This window comes from Podarcis gaigeae (assembly GCF_964106915.1).
Source record: "Podarcis gaigeae genome assembly, chromosome: 16".
Lineage (NCBI taxonomy): Eukaryota > Metazoa > Chordata > Lepidosauria > Squamata > Lacertidae > Podarcis > Podarcis gaigeae.
Genome location: NC_139693.1, coordinates 22,738,351 through 22,758,163, shown reverse-complemented (window position 1 = coordinate 22,758,163; position 19,813 = coordinate 22,738,351). Strand labels below are relative to the sequence as shown.

General features: G+C 45.6%; 1 protein-coding gene across 10 annotated transcripts in view; it reads right to left on the bottom strand.

The window, feature by feature from the left end:
* Positions 1 to 1,575, bottom strand: part of CIT (citron rho-interacting serine/threonine kinase) — a 105,784-nt gene extending 104,209 nt beyond the window's left edge. For 7 of the 10 annotated variants that reach the window (XM_083716803.1, XM_083716799.1, XM_083716800.1 and 4 more), the window contains exon 1: positions 1,419 to 1,560. The gene's annotated coding sequence lies outside the window, so the exon portion shown is untranslated. Of the gene's footprint in view, positions 1 to 1,418 lie in introns of all 10 variants that reach the window. The other 3 variants (XM_083716806.1, XM_083716809.1, XM_083716808.1) reach the window with 1 other exon arrangement.
* Positions 1,576 to 19,813: the final 18,238 nt, after the last annotated feature.

Genomic DNA, 19,813 nt, shown 5'->3' with positions numbered 1-19,813 from the left:
CCTCACAGGGTTGCTATGAGAGCAAAATGGAGAGAGAGAGAACCACATACAGCACACTTAGCTCATTGGAAGAAAAGTGGGATTGAAATGTAATAATAAATATTTATTTGGCCACTCATGTGCAGGGTTGAGCCCTGAATAAGATGTGAAGCAACAACATCTGTGAGGCGAAAGGTCGCCATTCGGTGGTAGAACATCTGCTTTTAATGCAGAGGTTCAATCCAGGTTCAATCCTTGGCATCTGCAGCTAAGGCTGGGAGAAACTCGTCTGAAACCCTGAGAGAACTGCAACCAGTCAGCACACGGAGCTAAGGTGCATCCAACTCAGTATAAAGCAGCTCACTATGTTCCTGGTTGCAGTTAATCTGCTTTGCATGCAGAGGTCTCATGTTCAATGCCCAGTTTCTTCTACTAGTCCCTGAAACTCCCCCCCCCCCGGCTTTTTTCTGTTTCCTTTTTAAAGAGGACTATAGTTCAGTTTGGGACGTGGGTGGCACTGTGGTCTAAACCACAGAGCCTAGGGCTTGCCGATCAGAAGGTTGGCGGTTCAAATCCCCGCGACGGGGTGAGCTCCCGTTGCTTGGTCCCTGCTCCTGCCAACCTAGCAGTTTGAAAGCACGTCAAAGTGCAAGTAGATAAATAGGTACCACTCTGGCAGGAAGGTAAACGGTGTTTCCGTGCACTGCTCTGGTTCGCCAGAAGCGGCTTAAGTCATGCTAGCCACATGACCAGGAAAAACTGTCTGTGGACAAACACCGGCTCCCTCGGCCAGTAAAGCGAGATGCGCGCCGCAACCGAGTTGTTCGCGACTGGATTTAACTGTCAGGGGTCCTTTACCTATAGTTCAGTTCAATCCTTGGAAATTTGAGGTAGGGCTCATTGTCACTGTAAACAATACTAAGCTGGATGGATCAGTTCCCCATGCCTTTAGTTGGAGCTCAAAAGTTGGAGCATCTGCATGGCACACAGAAGATCCCCGGCTCAATTTCCAAACTCTCCAGGTTACGCGCGTCCCTGAGCATGTGCAGTGTGCCTTTCGCCGGTGACCCGCAACCTTGATGTGTATGCAACTTCCAAGAAGAAGAGTTTGGATTTGATATCCCACTTTATCACTACCCGAAGGAGCCTCAAAGCGGCTAACATTCTCCTTTCCCTTCCTCCCCCACAACAAACACTCTGTGAGGTGAGTGGGGCTGAGAGACTTCAAAGAAGTGTGACTGGCCCAAGGTCACCCAGCAGCTGCATGTGGAGGAGCGGAGACTTGAGCCACCATTTGAAATCCTCCCGCCCCTCGCCCGGCTCGCGCTCTCTTTCTCTCTCACACAAACACATATATATATCACATTACTATGCACTTGCATCCACCCCGCCCCCTTTGGATAGAAGGGCAGGACAGACATTTAATAAATCATCATTACCCAACGGCATGTCAGGAAAGGAGCCCCCTGAAGCCTCAGCGCTCTTTTCCCCCAAACGCGACGAGCCACACCCGCCGCAGCTGCCGTCGCCTCAGAAAAGCGCCTCCTCCGCCTTTCCCGCCATCCGCGTTTGAATGGACGAAGCGGAAAAGGGGCGTCACCTGCCTCCCTAAGCCACGTGATCCGAACACCCTCCGCCAATCCGCTCGCCGGGTGACGTCACGCGGAGACGGGAGCGCGCCCTTCTGTCTCCAACGCTCCCCTTTCGAAACAGCAGGGGGGCGTGGCCACGGAGCGAGATGGGGCGTGGCCACTTCAAAAAGGGTCCTAACGGCTTTTTCCTCTCATCCTGTCAGAGCTCGTATTCGGTATTCCCACATCCTGCATATACTGCAATACAAAAGGCTGTAGTGCTTAAATACTGTAATAAGACACAACTATTTCAGGGAGGGTCACAAGCACAATTCCCCCCGCCTGTCCTGGATTTGTCTTTATGTGCTGAAATATACTCGGAGTCGAGTGTGGATTTCATGCTCTTTATTCAGCTCATAGAAGTGAGGAATGGGAGTTCCCCTGAAATGTCTGCTTTATATACATTATTTACACAATGGGCCCCACGTGATTGGCTATTTCTGGGATTCTCCTGTAGGCCAATCAGGTTGCGGATTCACTTCCACCTGGAGTTGGATTGGGTGGCTCCTGCGGACCAATCAGACTGCTGCATTCTGGATCCTATTGTTCTAGGACCAATCAGACTGCTGCATTTTGGATCCTATTCAACTCAGTACATAACATGTTGCAAATGCTCCACCACACAGATAACAGCTAGGAAGCCCCCTCATACTGTTTGCATCGTGTAGCAAAATTAAGAGTCCCAACTGTTGCCCCGCCGACTTTTGCCTCTGGTCACACACACCCCGGCATGTGGCCCCTGGAATGTTGCCATCGAAGGAACATGGACCTCAGTCGTGAATGTGCCAGCCGTGGTGGCTGGTGTCCATTGGGACTAGCAGAGTAGAAGGCAGGGAGGCCCAGCAGTCAGTGGCGCCAGAGCGAACGATGGACAAAGTCCCCACAACTAAGTTGTAAATATGGAAGCAGGGTTGAGAGACAGACTGAGGATGGTGGGGCATTGCCCTCATGGACCAGCCTCCACTGAGTTCAGGGATGATGGTGTGGCAGTGGCCCAAAGGGCCACAATAAATGTAATAATGTGTACCCCTGTAAATCCTTGAGTGTACTTCTAATACAGAAGTTATGGCAGCCTGTTACTTTATGAAACTGATGATTTTGCAAGTTGCTGCCCCCCTCCCCACTGGGGCAGAAATACAGCTAATATGTGAAAGATACAGCTCAAAGCTAGAACATAAGTTGCTACATGATGCAAATGGCTACACGTAACACAGGTTCCCAACATGCACAACTAACACAATGTAACGGAACACGGAATCAGAACTTAATCAGCAGAAATTGCCAGTGCTTATTGCGCATGTGTATTAAACATGAAATGAGGTAAGGATGTATCTGATTGGTGGGAATTGAAATCCTTTGTTTGAAATTTTATAAATACCACTGCCTGGACCACTGGGCAGGGCTGCAATTTTGCAGAACAATCAGACTGTAACCTATTGCTTTGCAATAAACAACGTTGGACTCCTAACTCCTCACATTTCTGAGTATTCTTGATAAACCAAGGTACCACTGTACTTTATCTAAGAACAGCTTAGTTTATGAACAACTTGGAATAAGAATGCTGCAAACCCAGAAGTATGTGTTTTGGTTTGTGAACTTTGCCTTGGAAGCAGAACATGTTCCACTTCCTGTTGAGTGTGTTCCATTTGTAAATTGAGTCCCCCGCTGCTAATCAGAGGCTTCCTGTTGAGTCTGCCGGCTGTTGAGTCCCAAGCACCCACACAACACAGAAGTGATATTTGGAGCTTTTGTTTTTGCTATTTTTTGCGTTTTTGTTTGTGTGGCATTTTCATTTTTTTCACTGTGACTTGTTCTTTGTTTTATGGGACTGACTTGTGACTGCGGCTTGTGACTTTGTTTTTGTGACTTGTTTTTGTGGAACCCAGTTCAGCTCCTGGTTGATAGTATGACTGCAGAAATGGATAAAAGCCCCCCATCCAAACAATGACTATCATCAGTGCACGTAAGAAAAAAATTAATTTTAATAATCTACAATACTGTCTTATTTATTTTATAGTACAGTACATTGATTATTTCCTTCATTTTATGGATCAATGCTCTCGTTAGATAGTAAAATTCATGTTAAACTGCTGTTTTAGGGGTTGTTTTTCATCGTCTGGAACAGATGAATCCATTTTCCATTACTTTCTATGGGAAAGCATGCCTTAGTTTAAGAACGCTTTGGTTTAAGAACGGACTTCTGGAGCGGATTAAGTTCGTAAAAACTACAAGCATTTTTTAAAAAATCGGCTCTGATAAGTATGGTTTACTTGATTGGGTTCTTGCTTACAACTTAAAAGAAGAAGAAGAAGCCTGAAAATGCATTCCTACTTTATTCAGTAAAAGCCAAACAAGAGACCTTCTGTTATAAGATCATAAGAAGAGCCTGGCTGGATCAGAGTAAAGGTCCATTCTAGTCCAACATCTTATTCTCACTAAAGCCAAGCAAATGCCTTTGAGAATCCTGCAATCAAGGCCTGAGCATAACAGCACTCTCCCCATTTGTGATTCTCAGCAACTGGCAGTCAGAGGCATACTGCCTCTGACATTGGAAGTATTACACAACCATAATACAGTCTCTTTTTAAAAACACTGCTGACACATCACTGGTTTGTGGCTGATGCTTTGTGATGTCATTGCTGCCAAAGCAACTGTGTGTCCACATCTGTGAAGGTGCCGTCTGTCAGTAGAAGGGTATGGAAAAGTGAAAGAGGAGACACACATCTTGAGTCTCACAGGAACATGGCACGGGTTCAACAGAAAGAACATTCTGAGTTTGAGTCCCTTATTCCAACCATGATGGCTCCAGACATTGACTGGTTGCATTGTCGGGCAAGCCTGTGTAAAGTTAACCTCTTCAGCAGTGAAAAACTGAAAAGTGACAAGGAGCGGAAACTGGTCTGCTTTGTGGATGTCTCCAGCCTGAACGCAAAAGAGAAAGGTCAGAATTCCAAGCCGTCTACTAGCGAGTCCAGTGACATGGAACCTATTGGTGGATTTGATCTGGAGGAGAAGGAGATAGTTATAATAAAAGATGAAAACAAAAATTCAGCCAACACTGAAGGAGCTGTCTGCTTTTTCAAGCAAGGCCGCTGTGAGAAAGGCAATGTGGTGAATTGGCTGAGTTGTGACCTTCAGAAATATGCCGCCGGATTCCAGCATGCGCTAACCCCTGCGAATTTCCCTCAGAAACCCAACCCTTCTGATTCAGCAGCAGAAACAGTATCTCAGGACAGCAGTACTTCAACTTTCAACTGTTCTGGTGCCTAAAGAAGAGCCCTAGATGATCATTTCCATTCTGACAATAAGCTGTGTCTTCTAAACAGCCTGCAAAGAGATCAAGGAAGATCATCAATAAATTTTTTTAAAAGTGAATAGAAGAGGAGAGAGGCTATTTCATTTCTCACTTCAGCAGAGCTTGACAAACATAATCAGCAAGATTCTAGCAAAGGAATTTATAAGATAGTGTCAAGAAAACCCAAAGTAATGCTGCAATCATACATACAGTGGGTCCTTGGGTTACAGACGCTTCAGGTTACAGGCGCTTCAGGTTACAGACTCCGCTAACCCAGAAATAGTACCTCAGGTTAAGAACTTTGAGAATAGAAATTGTGTGGTGGCGGTGCAGCAGCAGGCCCCATTACCGTATTTTTCGCTCTATGAGACGCACCAGACCACAAGACAAACCTAGATTTTGGAGGAGGAAAACAAGAAAAAAAATATTCTGAATCTTAGAAGCTAGAACAGCAAGAGGGATTGCTGCGCAGTGAAAGCAGCAATCCCTCTTGCTGTTCTGGCTTCTGGGATAGCTGCGCAGCCTGCATTCACTCCATAAGACGCACACACATTCCCCCTTGCTTTTTAGGAGGGAAAAAGTGAGTCTTATAGAGCGAAAAATACGGTAGTTAAAGTGGTGCTTCAGGTTAAGAACAGTTTTGAGTTAAGAACGGACCTCCGGAACGATTTAAGTTCTTAACCCGAGGTACCACTGTACATTTGCCTGCAGTGGAGGCTGGTTTATTAAGGCAAATGCAGGCACTGCTGAACCAATCTCAGTCTGCCCTCAGCCAGTTCCCATCTGTCTGCCTTCTAACTTACAACCAGTCCAGCGGGTGACAGCATTGCCCATTAGCTTCCTTCTCCTTAGTCTCAGTATTGCCCTTGTACAATTCAGCAAGGAGGAGGATGAGACAAGAATAAAATTAATTGGCTCTGCCTGTCATTGGTTGCAGCTCCTCCTACTGTCAGGATCCCTGTATTCTGCTGTTCCAGGTCCCAACGAGCACCAGCTACCACTGCTTACCTGAGAGTAGGAACATATGAAGTTGTCATTAGTCTATCTAACTCAGTATTGTCTACACTGACTGTGTGTATCCAGGGTTTCAGACAGGGCTATTGTCCAGTTTACCTAGACATGGCAGGGATTAAACCAGGGACCTTTGCATGGAAAGCATGGGCTCTGCCACTGAGCTATGGCCTTTCCTAACTCAACAGTAATTCCCACCAATCTCAGTGGTACTTATTTCTCAATAAACATTTATAGGACCACGGTGTACATGTTTCTAATCAAACTTCTCCCTGTAGTTAGAGGCAGAGTTCGCATTAATCTGTAAGAAGTTCCAGCATTGGGATTGATCGGTATTAAACCTGTAGAACGAAATAGACATTCTACAAAACATGATGACGGGTGAACAATGAAGAAAATACATACAGTTCAATTACACACCATGTATGGAGATAAAGGCTTAACTACAGGTGGGTGTGGTAACCAAGGCTGCCGTGCTAACCCCACACCTGGGAGCAAGTCCTGCTTAATTCAGTAGGACTGCTAAGTATAAAAGTAAAGGTAAAGGGACCCCTGACCATTAGGTCCAGTTGTGGCCGTCTCTGGGGTTGCGGCGCTCATCTCGCTTTATTGGCCGAGGGAACCGGCGTACAGCTTCCGGGTCATGTGGCCAGCATGACTAAGCCGCTTCTGGCGAACCAGAGCAGCACACGGAAATGCCGTTTACCTTCCTGCCGGAGCGGTACCTATTTGTCTACTTGCACTTTGACGTGCTTTCAAACTGCTAGGTTGGAAGGAGCAGGGACCGAGCAACGGGAGCTCACCCCATCGCCGGGATTCGAACTGCCAACCTTCTGATCAACAAGTCCTAGGCTCTGTGGTTTAACCCACAGTGCCACCCGCATCCCTAAGAATACATGGTTAAAATTACAATGATTTGGAAGAAGCAATAAGGTGGCCTCACAAAAACTGTCTGTGTGGTAGTTCCAGGCATAAGGGAGAAAGTGTAAGTTATTTAAGAAAGCACAAAGCCTTAGGAAAACTGAGTGTTGGGGAAATACATTAGGATGGTTATATCATAGGGGTGATGATGCTTTTTCAGTCTGAGGACTGCATAACCTTCTGAACAACCTTCCAGGAACCATATAGAAGTGGATGTGTCCAGAGGCAAAAATGGGCAGAGCAATGAATGTACACTACCTTTGTGCAGTAGTTAGGCTGAACTAGATAACTCTTGAGGTCCCTTCCAACTCTACAATTCAATGATTTAAAAAAACAATAAATGTTTTTATTTAATTTTCATATTACTTTAGGTCCAGTAAAAAAAAAAAGTTTCAGTAATATACAACGAACAACATCAGTAGGCTGGTTTCTGCATACCTTTCTATCTTCCATCTAGACGAGCAAGGGTCCAAAGACACATTCCAGCTGGGCAAAAGATCTCAAGGATGCTGTAAAGGAGGGTCACTGAGAAGTGTGGCCTGGTGAGAAGGAAGAAGAGGAGGAAGAGTTTGGATTTGATATCCTGCTTTATCACTACTCGAAGGAGTCTCAAAGCGGCTAACATTCTCCTTTCCCTTCCTCCCCCACAACAAACACTCTGTGAGGTGAGTGAGGCTAAGAGACTTCAGAGAAGTGTGACTAGCCCAAAGTCACCAGCAGCTGCATGTGGAGGAGTAGGGAAGCGAACCCAGTTCACCAGATTATGAGTCTACCGCTCTTAACCACTACACCACACTGGCTGGGGAGGGGTGTGATCTGGTGAGAGTCCCAAGGGTCAGACAGAGAGACCTGGAGGGCCCTTGACCTTCTACCCCTGCTGCATCAGAATATTACACCAGAATGAGAACAAAGGAAGACAAGAACATTAAAGACTTTGAAAGCAAAGATGAGGAGTCTTCATCCTGAAATGGCGTAAGGATCTATACTCTTCAAAGAAAGGAAATAGTGTTGTTGTTTTTTAAACAACAACCCAGTGGTCATGTCTGAACCTCTCAGACACAGCTAAAGTACTCCTTTGGGTCCCAGCCAGAGTACAGGGCAAAAGCAACTGAAATTCCTTCGATTATATCCTGTCAGTTTCAGGAATTCAGCCAAGTTCGCTAATCTTTTATTTTATAAAAAAGGTTACTAATTGGAAGGGAAGGACTAAAAAATGGATTGGATTTTTCTTTTCTTTTTTATACACACACATATGCGCTCTCTGTTGAAGGACAGGACAGAGAACTTTATAGCCCAATCCTATGCAGATTTAGATTCTCCCACACCTATAGGTTTAAGATAGTCTCAACTTGTTAACTGGTCTTTAAATTCTTAAAATCTTTATTCCTCAAAATCTCAAATACTGGAACTAGAACAAGATCTCGCCTTATGTTCTTGCATGATATTTTGGACCTACAATATTTCCCCCTCTAATCTTGAGTGTTCTATGTCAACAAACCATTCACCCATTTAATTTGCAACCATGAATCTATGGTCCATGTTACTGGTTCTGCCTTTCCCATCACAGTGCAGATTTGAACCCTGATTCACAGTTTAGTGTAGTAACTCATGCAAGGAAGGGGAGACAAAGAAAAGGATGCGTGGTGTGGAGGAAGCTGAGAGGCTGAAGGTTTTTCTTCTCTCATTATACTAGAACTCGGTAATCCAGTGAAGCTGTACATTAGAAAATTTTGAACAATATTATATATTATTTTATTTTAATAATATGATTTATCCCCTTATTACATTTACATTTTCTTATGGCATTAAAGTTGCATTTTAGCTATAAATCGAGAAAGACACCCAAATCTTTAATTTTCCTGTAGAGCATGGCTGACAACTTCTAAGCAAAAACACAGCACGTGAAGCAAAATTGGGAATGATTGCAGTGGGCTGAGTCCACACACTGCATTGTTCAGAGCTGTGCAAAAACAAGAATGCCTGTATGATGAGAAGCATGAAAAGAACACAAATGACTAATGCAGGTGCTTGTTTTTAGTGTAGGCAAGATCAACTGTGACAGCTATATGATGCAGTGAATTCTTTCCCAGACAAAATCGCAGAAAGACTACAGATTTGATTGCCCATAGTTGTTATTCTGAATCATAGCATTTGGGTTCTGCACGCAGTTAAGATGTCCCCTTCCTAAGTGGCTGAACGTATTTCTGTTTCAGGAAAGCTTGGCAGAGCCTCCTATATGTTATTTTATTTCTCCCCTAAATTAATAATTATGTGCTGCTGCCTTTGTCAGACTTGGCTCTGAAATCCTTTATATTATTGTTGTTGTTTCTTCAGTAATAAATAGCTAGTTAAGTCTCTTGTAACCAGTTCTCCCCACTGATGTTTGTGCTGTTTTATAAACATACTTTAAAAAAAACCCATAATCTAAACATAGCAATAGCATAAAGGGCAGCAAAAACAAAAATAAAAACACCTAATAAAAAGAGGTCAAAATCCTAGCATTAGTTTTTTATCAATGACAGGTCACCATAGGATTATATTGTTTCATTGATTTATATACTGCTGTTCAGCCAAGGATAACAGGGCAATTTACAGTATAGGTAAAGGTAAAGGGACCCCTGACCATTAGGTCCAGTCGTGGCCAACTCTGGGGTTGCGGCGCTTATCTCGCTTTATTGGCCGAGGGAGCCGGCATACAGCTTCCAGGTCATGTGGCCAGCATGACCAAGCCACTTCTGGCAAACCAGAGCAGCGCACGGAAACACCATTTACCTTCCTGCCGGAGCAGTACCTATTTATCTACTTGCACTTTGACGTGCTTTTGAACTGCTAGGTTGGCAGGAGCAGGGACCGAGCAATGGGAGCTCACCCCGTCGTGGGGATTCAAACAGCCGACCTTCTGATCGGCAAGTCCTAGGCTCTGTGGTTTAACCCACAGTGCCACCCACGTCCCTGTAATTTACAGTATAAGCACACACAAATATACATGGGCGTAGCCAGGGGGGGGCAATCAATATAAACTGAGGTTCTGCTCCCCCCTAACTAAGCCACCATCCTCACATCCAAGACAAGTTGCTCAGACTGAGGAGATAGCTTTTGAGGCTAGGCTTTTATAAGGCCCAAAGGGAAGGGATTAGCTTTTAGGAATCAGCTGACAGAATGCTGAGGCCAGCTGGTACTACAACACAGCGGTGCTGAAGCACAGAGGTCAGTTTGGAAGGCTTGCCCTGATTCATGACCCTCATACACACACCTTATTTCTTGCACTTTATAGAAAGTCCTGCCCATTTATGTTTTGGAAGAGAAGATTTGATATCTCGCTTTATCACTACCCTAAGGAGTCTCAAAGCGGCTAACATTCTCCTTTCCCTTCCTCCCCCACAACAAACACTCTGTGAGGTGAATGGGGCTGAGAAACTTCAGAGAAGTGTGACTAGCCCAAGGTCACCCAGCAGCTGCATGGGAAGAGCAGGGACGCGAACCCGGTTCACCAGATTACGAGACTACCGCTCTTAACCACTACACCATACTGGCTCTCAGATTTATGTCAAAATTACAGAGGAGAAATTTATCCCGGCAATCGTGTCACTTTTGTGATATGGCCTTTCCTTGCCAACCCATTCCTCCCCAGCCATTAGCCTAGCCTAGCCAATATTTTGTTGGCTGTTTATTCCAATCTTAAAGTCATTTCTATTTATTGAAGTGTCAGCTATTTATAGTAATCACTTGCAACTCTGGCACAGAAGCCATTTTAAACGTGAGTGCTTTTGTAGTCCCAGACTTTTATGTTGCCATTCCACAGTCCACTAGCCTGCTTCCTCACCAGCATGGTAGCCACAGTTGATATCAGCATCCTTAAGCAGCTGACAGGGCTCTGGCAGGGTCCCCTACTGATTCCTGCCCCAGGCTCCTTGCTATGTACTGTGTTGAATAGGATCCAAAATGCCGCAGTCTGATTGGTCCTAGAACAATAGGATTCAGAATGCAGCAGTCTGATTGGTCCTAGAACAATAGGATTCAGAATGCCGCAGTCTGATTGGTCCTAGAACAATAGGATTCAGAATGCCGCAGTCTGATTGGTCCTAGAACAATAGGATTCAGAATGCCGCAGTCTGATTGGTCCACAGGAGCCACCCAATCCAGCTCCAGGTGGAAGTGAATCCACAACCTGATTGGCCTACAGGAGAATCCCAGAATAGCCAATCACGTTGGGCCCATTGTGTAAATAATGTATATAAAGCATTCTGGGAGAACTTCCATTCCTCCTCACCACTATGAGCTGAATAAAGAGCATGAAATCCACTCTCGACTCCGAGTATATTTCACCCCTCTTTATATTTTCTCTGGCCTGGTACTCCAAGTAGCTAGATCTATCAGCATTGCCTGGACAGGGAGGAGGATGGGACAAAACTAGAAATAGTTGGCTCCACCTGTCATTGTCTCTGGTCCTGCCTATCATTGGCTCCGACTCTACCTACTGTTGACATCTCTGCCTTCCAACCCATCAGTTCCAATGAGCAGCACCCACCACTAGCCATCTCCATGCATGGAGGAGTCTCTAGCCTCACCTACTGGTGGCCTCCCTGCCTTCCATTCTACCACTCCCAATCGGCACCGACCTCCATTTTAATTTCCCACAATGCCCCTGACCTAACATTCTGGGGCATTGAAGAATATTTTTAAATGGTGGCTTTATTCAGCAACGGTGTAATGCCACCCCAGTTAGGTTAAGCCTAACAGAACATGCTGCCCAGGGACCCCTCAGATATGGAGCTGCCCCTGTTGGTGGCCTGGAGGCTGTGATTTTCGCTCTATACTGCAACTGTGATTGTGACTCTTGAATACCCGTGTCTCTTGTGGTTTCCAGAACCATGCAGCATGTATGCTGTCAAAACTACAGTGGTAGCTCGGGTTACAGACGCTTCAGATTACAGACTCCGCTAACCCAGAAATAGTACCTTGGGTTAAGAACTTTGCTTCAGGATGAGAACAGAAATCATGCTCTGGGAGTGCGGCGGCGGCAGGAGGCCCCATTAGCTAAAGTGGTACCTCAGGTTAAGAACAGTTTCAGGTTAAGAACAGACCTCCGGAACGAATTGAGTTCTTAACCCGAGGTACCACAATACTGCAAAATTCTCCTATGCTAACTGAGGTCCTGTTTCCTAGCTAGCGAGATGTACAGGCTAAGGCTGATGGGAGTTGTAGTTCCAAACACCCTGAGGGCACCTAGGTTAAGGAAATCTGTGTTAACAGGATCTGTAGCAGTTTGCATGGGTTCTGTTGCAGTCATTTGAAGGGTTTTTCCACGGAGGAGTTGAAAGCAGGAAATTAGAAAAACATTGCTCTACATAAAATTTAAATGTACTTTTTAGAGATATTAGCTACCGAGTTCAAGATCAAGGGGATAAGTCTTTTTTTAGGGCATTTAGTTTCTTTTTCAAAAGGAGAAACAAGTCATCTTGTTATTCAGCTATTACAGAAGTGAACTTAGCAGGGGTGTCAGTGCAGAATCTCTCTTGCTAACAAAGTCTTTGAATCTAAAATTCACCCACACAAAATGGGTGTTGAAATAGATAATTGATATAGAACATATCAGTGACAAACCAGGGCCTGTGCACTTCCTAAAATATCTGGAAATATACAGTCTAATGTAGTGGGTGAGGAAAGCGACTTGTATAGAGAACTTCTTACCTTTTAAAACTTTTTTTTATTCATCTAGAAGAAGGGGGGCTGAACTTTACCTACAACTCCTCCACCAAACCTGTTCATTTCCCAAGATTAATGAGCCCAAAATGTCAATCTGTTTCAGAAGCTTGTTGCCAGTCCTCACAACACATGTGATGGTGAAATCTTGGCAACAAACTATATATATATATATATATATATATATATATATATATACACACATACACCCTGTAGACTGCCAGGATTTTCTCCCCCAGTTGGTGGAATCGATCAAGCTGCCAAAGAGACGACAGGTGTGTCACTGAATTCTACCACCTTCCAGGGGATGGAGGGCAGCAGGACTGACCTCTGGTAGCATACGTATCATACATTTAAAAAAGATTCTGGCCCCCTCCCCAAAAAAGAATAATGGTATCTGGTTTGTTAATGATGCTGGAAATTATAGCTCTACAAGGTAAGGACTAAACTATACTTCCCAACATTCTTTTTTGGCAGTGGTGGGGTGTGTGAGATAAACGGCCTCAGTCCAGTACACCTGAAGGAGCGTCTCCACCCCCATTGTTCTGCCCGGACCTTCTGGCGGTTCCCTCATTGCGCGAAGCAAAGCTGCAGGGAACCAGGCAGAGAGCCTTCTCGGTAGTGGCGTTTGCCCTGTGGAATGCCCTCCCATCAGATGTCCAAGAGATAAACAACTACCTGACATTCAGAAGACATCTGAAGGCAGCCCTGTTCAGGGAAGTTTTTAATGTGTGACATCTTAGTGTATTTTTGGTCTTTGTTGGAAGCCGCCCAGAGTGGCTGGGGAAACCCAGCCAGATGGGTGGGGTACAAATAAATTATTATTATAAATTATTGTATGATTTAAATGTATGGTGTGAATGCAGCTTCTTTCCAGTTAACAGCCAACCATTCTACCTGTGCCTGCTTAATAGCACCATTAATTGATCTTAATTATAAAAGAGTAATATACATTTGTCATAGACTGGATGGATTCACAAGAGTGGGGGGAGGCACCAGGTGGGGAACGCCCAAGGGAAGAAGGCTCAGAGCCAGGGGATTAGTGGTGGGACAGCAATGAGTGGTCAGAGGAAAAAGAGGAAGCAAACTGGGTGGAGAAGGTCTCAAAAGCTGTAGAGGTAACAGGGTATAATGAGAAGGAAGATGGTGTGGCAGAGAGCCATCCAGAATGAGAGGTAGAAGCGGAGGCTGGAGAGGAGGAGGACCAAAAGGCAGAGATGAGGCAGGCTGCTAGAGAAGCCAGGGAGTTTCCCCCTCCTGCTGTGACCAGATTCACTCTTTCCTATTCTCAAAGAACCAAAAGAGGTATGACAAGTGTGGAGCATAGACAGGCACAGTGATGAAGTCTGTCACAGTCCGGTTCACGGGCGATCAAAGTCCCAGCTTGGGACGTCAGGACTGGGGGCAAGATGGTGGGGTGGGAGCAGGAACGGGAGTCCCGAAGCCAGGAGTCAGGAAGCCAAGAGTCTGAGGGTCAGAGAGCCGGGAGTCAAGAAGCCAAGGGTCTGAGGGAAGCAAGGAGTTACAAGGTCAAGGGTCCGAGGACCAAGAAGCAAGGAGTCAAGGAACCAAACACAGCAAGGCAGGGAACGTGTTGCTGTGGCAAAGAGCCGAAGGGAAAATGCTGACCTTATATCCCTTCCCGGCTCTTGCCACCAGGTGCAGTGGGTTACCAATCGGCCTCACCTGTGTGGCCCACAACTGTGGGATCGCAGAAACCTTCATTCCCCATAACTGCCTCATGGGGGAAAGGTCTACCAGGAAGAATTGCTGTGATCTCTAGGCATGGCCTCCTGGGTCAACCTTGTTTCCCAGAATAAAGAGTTGCAGGCATCACTCCACTTATGCAGGGGTTATGTTCCTGGGTACCACACATGTGAAATTGGGTATAGTGGGGAACCCCATCTAAAAAGCCTGGAAACCCTTGAAAAATGCTTTTAAAAAACCAGCAGCACTCATCAGACTGGCATGAATGGTTGGAATGGGGGCTCTCAGTCTTCCTCATTGCTGGAGGACAATGTAGAAACAACGACAAGTTGGGTAAACTGGTACCCTGAAGTACCTGACTATGATTCAGAGCTAAATTGGTACCCCAAAGTGGTATCCTCCAGCGTGGGCACCACTCGATGCTTCTTGGGTTTAGGTGTCGTTTAGGTGTCGTCTCAAAAAAAAATCCTGCAAAAATTCAGCCCAAAATCCACCAGACTCCACCACCATCACTCCCTCCAAAGCTCCTTTCTCAAACTCTCCATAGGCCTGAAAGATTGGTGCAAAGGCTTGTGGGATTGCAGTTGCAAAGGCTTCTGGGATTGCTAGCCAATTGCTCTGCTATTTTTGCACCATTTTGCAGTTTTCCTGCTCTTTGGGGGCTGTTTTTGCCCTTTTCGTGCCTTTTTGCAGTTTAAATAAATTTATTTAATTATTTCCTGGCGCAGCACATATGTGCGTTTGACTCACACGTGACCGCATATAAGTGGGAGATGCCTGTAACTTCACTGACACCGTGTGATTTATTGCCGACTTGCTCCTGACTCCCACTCCTGACAAAATATCTCAAATTCTTTTGGTGTGTTTTTGAGGATTTTTTGCTGCAACATGGCTAATAAAACACATTACAGCAAGTGATAAAGGTTTTCCTAAATAGTATCCGTTTAGGCTGCAGGAGTCTGTACATGCATATTTGAATGCTTTCCAATGAAAAATATATGGTTCTAGCACGAGAAAGCAAGCTAGCCTAGTGTTTATTGATAAGAGTTGCTTCTGCACCCGAGCCCTTTAGCTATTGAAGAGGAATTAAACTAAAGTTTTGACACAAGTTTTGCACTGTACTATCCAGCAATGCCCACTGCTCTGATCAAAATTATTCTGGGTTTACTCACAGGCAAGCAAAGCTTCTTAGGGATGTTAATTAAAAAGTTCCCCCCAGGTATGTTTTACCTATTTTATTGCTTTCTGATTAGCACAGGCAGGGGATTAGTGATGAATTGCCCCTTGAAAATCCTCTTAGAGATGTTCCAGTGTGGGCTACTTTACCAGCCATGTTGGGGAAACTTTAATCACCAGCTTCCTTTCAATTTTTTATAGGCAAATGAACAGGTGGTTGTACTAGCTCCATATATAACAGTGAAAACTGCACTGGGTCACTTCAGAAGACCAACACAACAGCTTTCTGGTCACTTGCCACTCAACTACTAAGATGCTATACTTCAGAGGTGTTGTTGTTTAGTCGTTTAGTCGTGTCCGACTCTCCGTGACCCCATGGACCAGAGCACGCCAGGCACTTCTGTCTTCCACTGCCTCCCGCAGTTTGGTCAAACTCATGCTGGTAGCTTCGAGAACACTATCCAACCATCTCGTCCTCCGTCATCCCCTTCTCCTTGTGCCCTCCATCTTTCCCAACATCAGGGTCTTTCCCAGGGAGTCTTCTCTTCTCATGAGGTGGCCAAAGTATTGGAGCCTCAGCTTCAGGATCTGTCCTTCCAGTGAGCGCTCAGGGCTCATTTCCTTAAGATAGGTTTTATCTTCAGAGGTAGGCCAACTTCAGAGGTAGGCCAATTGATTTAAACTTGTTCTGTCTTTTTGTCTCACTGCTGTCCAAACCTCCAGTTGCCAAAAATTCACCTCTTGAGCTTGGATAGTCTTGACACCCCTCTTCAGTTCTGTACACAAGCTTCCTCTTCCTTTCTACATACGGTATATCACTTGCTTTAGTAAAGGGCTCCCAGGTACAGGAGAGCAAGAGTGGGGAACCTTTCCCAGCCCACAATTTTCATTTCCTTCTGGGCAACATTGTGAGAGCCACATGCCAGTGGTGGGTGTGATCAGATACAAAAGTGGGCCACACAATTAGTGTGCATTTTACCTGTGTTCAGTTAACAGATTTCTATGCACATCCACACACTTGCCTCTATCTTCCATCTGGGCAAGCAAGAGTTATTGCATGGCAAGGTCCCATACCCTCCTGGGAAGTGGAACATGAAACAGTATCTTAGGTTAATGGGAGAAAAAGGCCACAACTTTATTGGTTACAGAATGTGAGTGGTATTGGCTTAGGCATTGGAAACCTCACGACTACAATATAACTCATTTGTTCTGGAGGTCCGTTCTTAACCTGAAACTGAGGTACCTGAGGTACCACTTTAGCTAATGGGACCTCCCGCTGCCGCTGCACTGCCAAAGCACGATTTCTGTTCTCATCCTGAAGGAAAGTTCTTAACCTGAGGTACTATTTCTGTGTTAGTGGAGTCTGTAACCTGAAGCGTATGTAACCCGAGGTACTCCTGCCTCTCACTTCTGCCCATCTGCAGGAATCTTGGAAGGGCTAACCACCAGTAGGGGGAGCCCTGCTGATGCACATCAAGTAGGACTTCCCCAGGGTCACCTCTAAGGGTCGTACCACGGCCCTAGCCTGCCCTGCCCCACATCTGGGGCTTCAGACAGAAACCACGCCCCCTTGGATTCCTTTAACAGAATACCCTTGAATTACTACCATTACCTCCCCTCACCTTCAACCTAATACTCCAATGCCTAACCAGCTAACCTTACAAAGTTGTGATGATTTGCTACGAGGCAGGCGAAAAAACCAAATGGCTAGTGGCAATTTGCCAAGTGGAAGAATCCTGACCAGGCCCCTTGGACAACCAAGGTGACCAACCGAGTCCATAGCAAGGTCAAGAAATAAAAGAGCCTAACCTAAGGGAGGGAGGGAGGGAGGGAGGGAGAATTGGCTGAGCAGGGAGAAAAACAGAGGTGATTCCTCAGCCACGGGCAATTTAAATAGCCTGCTCCATGCCCCCAGACTGTCCGACCCTACCCTGCACATGAGGCGAGAGCTTGTTCCCAGCCTACAACATCATCTCCATGGGAAATGGCTTTATCAGAGTTCAAGAACACATTCCAGCCAAACAAAAACACCCAAGGAGGATGTGGCAAAGGGCCAGTGAGGGGTGTGGCCTAGAGAGAGTCCGGAGGGTGAGGCAGAGATATTGGGGGGTGGGGCTGCCTTTCGTTTCAGGACTTCAACCCAGAATGTTCAATACAGCCACAGATACACCCACTCTTATTGGGTCCAAAGTTTGCTCAATGGAGCAAGGTCCCTATAATTACAGAAGGCTTTCCCTAGTCCAAATGGAACTACCCAGCCCAAGCTGCAAGTCTGTTAAAGTTGCAGGAAACTCTAGACTTCTGCTAAAGTCCACATTTGACGTGTCTGCGGGACTTGACATCCTTCTGCGGGGTCTGCAAGACGGAGCTGCTCCTCCTGGCCTTCAGTCCGGGCCCAGTTTGATCCCCCCTCTATGGGACCCTGTAAGTTACCTCTTTGGCCCTTTTATCAGCTCATGTGGGACCAACATGGATAGCTGGTCCTGATGAATACTTGAGGTTCCCAACCCCTATGGTTGTAATTCGCGGGCAGTCATTTAATTTTATCCTGATTCTAATTTCTAAGCTGTATTTTAATCAATTTTTTTATTGTGTCTTCATGTATTTGATATTTGATGTTAGGCACCCTGAGCCCGCTCTTGGCCGGGGAGGGCGGGGTATAAATAAAAATTTACTTACTTACTTACTTACTAAAGTAAGGCTGTGAAGCTTGTGTGTGAGTCTTCAGTGTGCACTTTTGTTGGAGCTGTCCAGGGTCATATTTGACCTCATGCAGGGACATGGGTGGCGCTGTGGGTTAAACCACAGAGCCTAGGGCTTGCCGATCAGAAGGTCAGCGGTTCAAATCCCCACGACAGGGTGAGCTCCCATTGCTCGGTCCCTGCTTCTGCCAACCTAGCAGTTCGAAAGCACGTCAAAGTGCAAGTAGATAAATAGGTACCGCTCCGGCAGGAAGGTAAACGGCGTTTCTGTGTGCTGCTCTGGTTTGCCAGAAGCGGCTTAGTCATGCTTGCCACATGACCCGGAAGCTGTACACCGGCTCCCTCGGCCAATAAAGCGAGATGAGCGCCGCAACCCCAGAGTCGGTCACGACTGGACCTAATGGTCGGGGGTCCCTTTACCTTTACCTTTTATGGACCTGAAATCCAATGGAAATTCCATCTTTGGGCTTGAAGCTCTGGGATTTCTTGCCTGGAATAGAACACTACAGTACTTCTGTCCCTGCTTAAATTTAGATCAGGGTTAGACAATGTAGTGTCCAATAGTAATGGACAATGAGAAGTGGAGTCTTAACATCTGGAGGACACCGTATTAGTTACCCTGATTGTTATAAATGGTCCTGTATTTTTCTATTTTTGCTTTGTCATTCTGTTCAACACCTTGTACGTTAATGCTGTCATATTGCTAATGCCAATAAAATGCTTATCACTGGGTGTGTTGTAAGTAGGCCCTGATTGCATGTTGCCTGGATCTTCTGCAGGTACCAACTTTGGGTTCCTGAGGGAAGAGAAACACTTGGCCCATTTTTTTAAGCCTTGTATTCAAAACCCTAGTCACCATAGCAACACCATTGTTTAAAATGAGGCATATATAGCCAGTAAGGTTGAAATTGTCAAGGAACAATTGATGACATTGATAAGTAACTAAAGCTCATGCTATATAGTAAAATGTTTTGTGTTGATGTGGTCCAATTTGAGAGGATATGATGAAGATCTGCTGTTTTCCATAGAGAAGCATCTTATAAAACCAGTCATGCAGGAGCAATTCACAAAGTCAAGACTCCCCTTCCCCCAGGTCCTGCTATATAATAAAGGGAACACTACTTTGAATTAAAATGGACGTGCCAATCAGAAGGTCAGTGGTTCGAATCCCTGCGACGGGGTGAGCTCCTGTTGCTCGGTCCCTGCTCCTGCCAACCTAGCAGTTTAAAAGCACATCAAAGTGCAAGTAGATAAATAGGTACTGCTCCAGTGGGAAAGTAAACGGCGTCAGCCACTCCCTTGGCCAGTAAAGCGAGATGAGCGCTGCAACCCCAGAGTCGGTCACGACTGGACCTAATGGTCAGGGGTCCCTTTACCTTTACCTTTTTACTTTGAATTAGTTCATATAGCAGCCCCTAAAATCTATGGCTGCATATCAATAAGCCCAGTAGTATGAGAGTATCTCAATAACCTTTCCTATCCTGAGCAAAGCAATCTGATGTTACAGTATACCAGGATCATAGAATCATAATATTGTAGAGTTGGAAGGGACCCCAAGGGGCATCTATTCTAACCCCCATTAATGCATGAATATTAACTAGATCATACATGACAGATTGGGACGCGGGTGGCACTGTGGGTAAAACCTCAGTGCCTAGGACTTGCCGATCGCATGGTCAGCAGTTCGA